A 9,036-nucleotide genomic window follows, 5' to 3' on the forward strand; every position below is an offset into this window, starting at 1 on the left:
GCAGTAATGTTGGGCGATCCGACTTGGTTTGCATTCCAATTCATCCTACAGTGTTCGCATTGGTTAAGGTCAGGGTTGTGTGCAAGCCAGTCAGGTTCTTCCATGTGCAGTTCAGCAAGACAATTCTGTATGAACGTGTCTTTGTGCATAGGGACATTATTATGCTGAAACAGGAGACTATTGCCACAAATCAGGAAGCACAGAATTGTCAGGAATGTCATTGTATGCTACACTGGAACCAACGACCCTAAATTAAATTCTCTTAGTATCCCCCAGAACCAAACTTGTTTGTTAGACTTCCATATTGTAAAGTGTGCTTCATCATCCCTATAAAGTTCATGCTGGGAAAGTCCTGCTAATTTTTATTTTGGGGGGGGGGGGGTCAAATTCATTTATTTGACTAAAAATGCAACGACTTCCAGTGCATGGAAGGAATAAGCTGATTAGTTCAGATTGCTGATAATGATTCAGTGTATGGGAGGATATGGGTTAAATACAATTACACTAGCGTGTCTTGACTGATAATTTATGTATTTATTCTTCCACAGAGTTTGATAATGATGAGAATTGGGGTTGGGGGAAATAATTTATTTTTATAGAACAGGGAAGTATAAAGCTGTTTGTTTTATGTTTCTGTTATATGATCATGTACCCAGGCCTTTCCTAGGTTGCTCTTAATTTGATTTTATTGCATTGAAACCTTTAGATTTCTTCGTTCTGTCTTTGGCTTATTGAAACATGGAAGGACAGATGGGTTTTAGCTTTAATTTTATATTGACTTTTTCTGGTACCGCCACTTCCCTCTTTCTACGTTATTGCTGTGCATTGTTTCTCATTTGCAAATATTTACTCTGCTTTTTAGGTACAAATCAGGAACAGGCCGAGTACAGCAACAATTCTGGTTAAAGGCATTATTCTGTCACATTTATCATCTGCCAATACAAGGCCTGGGGTGCACTTTTAGTAAATGTACCCTGGAGAAATGCTAAAGTCTCTCATACAGAGAAAGAATGGGTGACAGTTATAGGACGCATATCAACAGGTGCTGCTTCGTATTTGTTCCAGTAAACAAAATGCTTTGCCTTCCTTTATCTTTATTCCATTGCGACTATATTTACAGTTTAATCCACCCCTTGCCAGGAGAGCAATCCCGTTTCTCTGGGTAGAAAACCCCACAACATGGGATGCACTGAATCCATCATTTTATATTGGGTAAATGGCAAAGCCTTGAAAAGTGAGAAAATACTAGACTGGTGCTACTGAAATACAGTAGAACCCTGATTTTACACTTTCCCTGAATTGATGCTGTTGATGCTGTTTTGTTGCAGTCCCATTCAGGCAAGCTGCATTTTTTCCTTCCCATATTTAACAATTCCCCATAATGAACACTGTTTTGATGCAATCCCCTGGGAAATGTAAAATTGAGGCTCTACTGTAATTATAGAAAATACTTACAGAGCTACTCATTAACCGAAATTGGGGGGGAAAGAAAAAAAACACTATCCAAGATGGACCAAACCCTCATTTGTATCATCATATTTGAGAAGAATGTAAAAAAAAAAGGTTGTGTTCTGTAGCCCAGAGCTTTATAGCCCCATGACTATAAGGGTTCAGATTCAGTTTGGCTGAAAGTGTAGGATTTGTTCCAGATCCTGAACCAACTCCTGGATTCAGCGCATCTTTTATAATGTGATTATATGCTTTGCAGTACCGTGAAAGCAACGTGTCATGTTTCAAGTACACAATGGCTCCCCAGTTTATTGGACAGACTTCATGGTTACAGCTCTCTGGGCAGCTCGGAACCAAAGTCTGAGAATATTTGATATTGAGAGTCCAGCAAACAGGTTATTTAGCAAGGGCACAACTCCCACCTCAAATGTTAAAGTGATATATGATTATATATAGTACTCTCAGTCTCTTTAGCTGTGTACCTTAGAATAAACCAATGACTATTTGCCAAGCTTTCTAGATTTTAGCAGCATCACTGTAAGAAATGCATCAGGACAAACTGAATGTATGTGATAACTGATCAATGTGCATTGCCTTCGGCATGGATCACTCAGTCGGGATCATTCATAGGACACAATGGCTGCCAATTCTACACTCCTGCTTAGCCCCAGTTTTTGTTTGGATTATTCAGTTGGCATAATTGGCATGCCACTTGAGTGCCAGCTGCTTTTTGCTTTATGGTTTAGCTAGGTGATCTTGTAATATAGTCCTATATACTTGGGCCACTTTTAATGCTAGGGGCTAGACTCAACATGTATTAACCAAAATCCTCCAGTAGAGCACAGTATGATATATATCGTGCTATTAAATTTCTCTCATGTTTCCTGTTACAAGACATAGATGTGTAAATGTCAACATCTTCTTTATAACTGGTCTGGATGTGTAACTGTCTTCTCTTTGCTGAGCGGAAGGGTTGTATTGTGCTGTCCCTCACACGCATTCCTTAGCATGCTGGATTGGAGAAGTGCTGGATGGAGGCTCCTGTTTCTTTGCTGTACCAATGTCCTATAGGCCTCTATTGTTTGGTGACAATTCCATTGTGTCCCACCCTGCCGACAGTGTGGCTCTACCAACTGCCCGTTGGGACCAGTGTATTTTTATAATTTTTGTTTAAAAAATGTAAAACATCTTAATGACCACTTTATCGGTGCATGTTGGGCATATTTATGACTTTAACCGAGAACTGGTAAATGCTGTTCACTTTTGTTGAAATGTGAAACTTAGTTGCTGTCGACAATGTAAATATATATACCAGAGGAAAAGAAATATTTTAATTCATTGTAAATAGAGATGTACAAACTTCAGAATCAATAAGAATATCTATAATATGTGAAATAAATATTGTAATGTTTCTGGCTCCAAGTGTCTTCTTTTATTTGCCATTCCAAAGCTGGATGACCCTTTAGAGTAAAGTAACATTAAACTTTACAACAATGTGCTCATTAATATGAGAGGTAATGTGCGCCCCCTGATGCAAGTTAGGCACAAAATGATGCCGTTAGTGATTATTTAATAAATGCTCGTGTCTGGGACATAATTGTGCTCTGCACCTTTCACAGGAGTAAAATTCAGCATGAGGTGATCAGTGCAACACTAACAGACACAAGGTAGCCCTGGTAAATGCTTACACCTCTTATAGGGAAGGCTTAAAGTACCAGGCTTTACTCCCTAACTTGCATCCAGAAAAAAAGGTCAGAAGGCATACTCCCACCCAATAAATATGAGGTGCAATACTTACGGGACTTCCCAACAGAGTTACCACGGCATGTAGAAAGTTCCAAAAAGAAGGCACACTCAAGGATAAAGTGAATCCATTTTATTCCATCAAAAGAAATATATAACAAAAACATTGGCCATACGTGTTTAAAATATACAAAAAGAGAAAACCTTTTCTATTTTGTATTTTGGATATTTTTCCCCTGATGAATAAGTGCCTTCTTTATGCACTCTAGAAGGACAGGCCGCTTACTTAAACTCCACACGTCATTAGTTACAATGAGAATTATGCATTAACACTGAAAATTGACGGAACATGTAAGTATTTCTAAGAAAGAATAACCACAATATAATTTTAGTAAAAAAATATCCCTCAGTTCAGTAGTACTTACCACCAACACTTAAAGGGATACTGTCATGGGGAAAAAAATTTTTTCAAAATGAATCAGTTAATAGTTCGGCTCCAGCAGAATTCTGCACTGAAATCCATTTCTCAAAAGAGCAAACAGATTTTTTTATATTCAATTTTGAAATCTGACATGGGGCTAGACATATTGTCAATTTCCCAGCTGCCCCAAGTCATGTGACTTGTGCTCTGATAAACTTCAATCACTCTTTCTTTACTGCTGTACTGCAAGTTGGAGTGATATCACCCCCCTCCCTTTTTCCCCCTGGCAGCCAAACCAAAGAACAATGGGAAGGTAACCAGATAGCAGCTCCCTAACACAAGATAACAGCTGCCTGGTAGATCTAAGAACAACACTCAATAGTAAAAACTCATGTCTCACTGAGACACATTCAGTTACATTGAGAAGGAGAAACAGCAGCCTGCCAGAAAGCATTTCTCTCCTAAAGTGCAGGCACAAGTCACGTGACCAGGGGCAGCTGGGAAATTGACAAAATGTCTAGCCTCATGTAAGATTTCAAAATTGAATATAAAAAAAATCTGTTTGCTCTTTTGAGAAATGGATTTCAGTGCAGAATTCTGCTGGAGCAGCACTATTAACTGATTCATTTTGAAAAATTTTTTTTTCCCATGACAGTATCCCTTTAAGTACCTGGGAGTGGAGAGCTGACTGAGCTGCAGGTTGAACACTATTATAGTGAACATGGAAGGATTGCTCTGCCTCCAGCCCAGAATGACAGACATAGCACACCCAATTCATATGCTACTATGACCCACTGCATGGAAAAAAACTTGCAAAAGCACTTTCCAAAATGTATTACAGGTATAGGATCTGTTATCCAGAAAGCTCTGAATTACGGAAAAGGAAGTCTCCCATAGATTCCATTTTAAACAAATTATCCAAAAGATTTCTCACTGTAATAATAAAACAGTACCTTGTACTTGATCCAAACTAATATATAATTTATAAAACCCTTATTGGATAACCAGACCATTGGGTTTATTTAATGTTTAATAGATTTTCTAGTAGACTTAAGGTATGAAGATCCAAATAAGAGAAAGGTCCGTTATCTGGAAACCCCTAGGTCCAGAGTATTCTGGATAACAGGTTCCATACTTGTACTAAAGAAAAGAAAGCATTCACATTGCAGACGTGCTAGCTAGCTGATTTTTATAGGTGGGTGCTATTAACAAGGAAGTCATATGACTGCTGAAATGGTCGTCACTTGTTTCTAATGACTAACCTCAAAATAGGACTACCACTATGAGTCAGCACAGCATCCCTATAAATCATTCATTTGCTATTCAAATTGTTAATGAGTAATGTATTGTGATAAAAAAAACAAAATTCAAGTCCGTAAGGAAAAGCACTTAAAGGGATACTGTCATGGGAAATTTTTTTTTTCCAAAACGCATCAGTTAATAGTGCTGCTCCAGCAGAATTCTGCACTGAAATCCATTTCTCAAAAGAGCAAACAAATTGTTTTATATTTAATTTTGAAATCTAACATGGGGCTAAACATATGATCAGTTTTCCAGGTGCCCCCAGTCATGTGACTTGTGCTCTGATAAACTTCAGTCACTATTTACTGCTGTACTGCAAGTTGGAGTGATATCACCCTCTCCGACAATGGGAAGGTAACCAGATAGCAGCTTCCTAACACAAGATAACCCTGCCTGGTAGATCTTAAGCTGGCCACAGACGCAAAGATCCGATCGTACGAATCAACGTACAATCGGACTTCCCTATCTCCCGACCTGCCACTAACCATTCCGATGAAATAAAGTACAAAATAACAGATCAGCCAATGTTCTGCCTCTGACCGCAACGGTATGATAGTTATGTCCGACCAAAACTAGTGACAGTCTCCCTCTGAAAATCGTACGATCAGCAATACATGCAGTGATATTACCCGCAGCCAATCGACCAAACCTGTCCGATCGACCAAGCGACGATCTCCGCCGGACTAAAAATGTCGGGACTCTCCACACACTGTCTGAAAATCGCACGAATCCTTGATTCGTACGATCAGATCTTTGCGTCTATGGCCAGCTTAAGAACAGCACTCAATAATAAAAATCCAGGTCCCACTGCGACACATTCAGTTACATTGAGTAGGAGAAACAACAGCCTGCCGGAAAGCAATTCCATCCTAAAGTTCTGGCTCTTTCTGAAAGCACATGAGCAGGCAAAATGACCTGGGATGGCTGCCTACACCCCAATATTACAACTAAAAAAAAATTAATACATACGTTCATGCAAATTTGGTAGCAGTTCAGTTCTGTAACAGAATTGATATGTTTTACATTGCATAATTGGGTCATTAAACTTTGAGTTACCTCTGCATGTTACAGAAAGTGCTATATTTTGTATCTTTAATTGGTTTTTGTTTGTTAGTTGTTTATTTGTCTTCTGCTTCTTATAACAAGTTTCAAATGTTCCCTGACGCCAGCAGGCAAAAAACTATTCTATGTTTAAAGTAGCAATACATTTTTAGCCCTCTCCTATTCCTCCAATCTCTCATTCAAACCACTGCCTGGTTGCAAGGGTAACTCAGACCCAAGCAATGACATACCTGCTAAAATACCAAACTAGAGAGCTTCTGAACACAAAGCTAAATAATTAAAACCCTTCCAAAAAATAGATAAGATCAATTTTTTGGGGCAAAATTTCAGAAGTTTTTATAAAACCCCAAACTGAATTTAGGAAATAATTTCAACTTGGTAGTTTAAGTAGAAAGAGATTATCTACTTATTTTGGATTAGTCAGAATGTTTTACAGATTTCTAGAGCAGTGCTTTGGAAGTTTACTGCTGGAATTTCCTGACCTATAAAAGTTATAATTTCGTTAAACTATACATATTTGGTATTGGCGTGTTTGGGAGCCGTGAGACTTTACAAATCAGTTTTTCATGCAGAAAATAAATAATGTACACAATGTTTTTCCCAAGTGTAAAGAGAGCTGATCACATATACCTTGTATGGCTATGTCTGCCATACATTGGTTCTGGACATGAGTAGTAGATGAAATCAGTCCAATCCCCCTTAGACCAGTGATCTGCAACATGTTGCTCACCAACCCTTGGATGTTGCTCCCAGTGGCCTCAAAGGTGCTTATTTTTGAATTCCTGCTTTGGAGGCAGTATAATACAAAGGTGTACTGCCAAACAGAGCCTCCTGTAGACAGGTTTCACACAAAAAAAGATTGAACTGTATGGTCATGTGTATTTTTTCAATTCCCTCTATTGTGTTCGTTGCACTTTGCAGCATATAGGTGTTCAGTCCAAACCTCACCTTAAATAACATTCAATCTAGGGTTCTAAAAGTATTTATGAAAGCAAACAGACGATTTCCCAAAATCTCACCTTATTTGGCCAAGCAGGTACAAATTACACACAACACAACTGTTGGATGAAGACGCAGTGTGTGGCTACAGTTGGATACATGTACTTGCGATGTTTCTATCACTTCCATTATATTCTGCGCCTCCCACTGGTCACCTGCATTTTGCCGCCGTGCCACACATCGTACCAAATCATTTCGTGGAGTTCAACTCTTAGGGTGGAAGACCCACTGTGCGGAACCACTGTTTTAAACATAACTCCTTTGTTGGAGGCCTGACCTCCAGTAGATTGGAGCAAGAAGACTGCAGTGCAAAGCTACCTTTACTTATAGCATCACTAAAGGGTTAGCACATAGAAATTAGTATTCAAAATACAATTTTTGAGGACTGGGGCAGATCCCTCCTGGATTCATGCCAAACACTGCCCCCAGCAGAACAGGTGTCTACAAGTACCTACCCCTTGTAATGGGCAAATGGGACCCATTTTGCTTTGTGAAAAGTCCCAAAATGCATTGGTCTGTGGGCGAAAAAATGTTTTTGTTGCGCGACTCACTGGAGTCTATGGGCGTCATTTTTGCAGCAAAACTTGGTAAAACATTTTGCTCATTACTACCCACCACCTGTGAAGCTGTCACAAAAGGCTTATATGCTAACAGAAATAATTATCCATTACCATCCATATAGCACAGACATATTCCATAGCACTTTACAGAAATTATACATTTTACAAAAAGCCTTGCCCCAGTAGAGCTTAAATGTAAGGTATTGATTATTTAGTTCCAGTTAGTCTCCATTTGCCAGGGACGGCCTGTTTCAGGACCTTGGTCCTCAGTAAACGTCTCCAGCCTACAGACTTTGCCATAAACAGCAAGAAATAGGGGAGATGTAACATTTCCATAATACCCAACATTTATCAAACAAAGGACAAATTAAACCATTGCCACTGACCACGCCCATTTACACCCTCACACTTCCACAACCCCGCCTCCCCAATTCATGTCTGTGATAATGGCCATGAAAAGAGTGACTTAGTCTTAAAGGGGTGGTTCACCTTTAACATAACTTTTAGTATTTTATAGAATGGCCAATTCTAAGCAACTTTTCAATTGGTTTTCATTATTTATTTTTAATAGTTTTATAATTATTATCCTTTTACCTCTGACTCTTTGCAGCTTGCAAATGGGCGTCGCTGACCCCTTCTAAAAAGCATATACTCTGTAAGGCTACACATGTATTGATATTGCTAATGTTTATTACTCATCTTTCTATTCGGGCCTCTCCTATTCATATGCCAGTCTTTTGTTGAATCAATGCATGGTTGCTAGGGTAATTTGGACCCTAGCTACCCGATTGCTTAATTCAAATTGGAGAGCTACTGAATAAAAAGCTAAATAACTCAAAAACCGTAAAATAATAAAAAATGTAAACCAATTGCAAAATGTCTCAGAATATCACTCTCTAAATCATACTAAAAGTTACCTCAAAGGCGAAAAACCCCTTTAAAGGAGACATTTTGTGTAAAAAAATAAGAACGTACCGGTGCATTATACTCATTTAGATATAGAAGAATTGTGTTTAAAAAGTGTTTCAGGCTGATTTATTGAACATTTCTGCAAAGACCCTAATAATCCCTCCCTTCTCTTCCACTTCCTGCTCCCTGAATTCCCAGGCTGTGCAGGGGAATCGATGGCAGCTCTCAGCTCACTGCACTGTAGGACAGGAACCAATCAGCAGCTAGCAGGACCTGACAGGGAACTGAAGCCTGTCTGTGCTTGTGTGACTGCAGGGCTGTGATTGGCTGTCCCCCTCCTACTGCGCTTCTGGCAGGGACCGTTAGGACACGCCCACCCCTCATTTGAAAAACTGACAGGGACTAGTGAACATCTATAGGGAGCTCCAATAAACATATTTTTTTTAAACCATGTACCATGTAAAAGCAACACCATATATTTCTTACAATTGCCTACAAAATTAGACTTTTTTTCCATTTAACCTCCACCTTTAAAATCTGTCATTAGTAATGCAAATTTCATATACGTACTATCGAATTGAAAATTCCAGG

Source organism: Xenopus laevis, chromosome 9_10L (genome assembly GCF_017654675.1).
Source record: "Xenopus laevis strain J_2021 chromosome 9_10L, Xenopus_laevis_v10.1, whole genome shotgun sequence".
Taxonomy (NCBI): Eukaryota; Metazoa; Chordata; class Amphibia; order Anura; family Pipidae; genus Xenopus; species Xenopus laevis.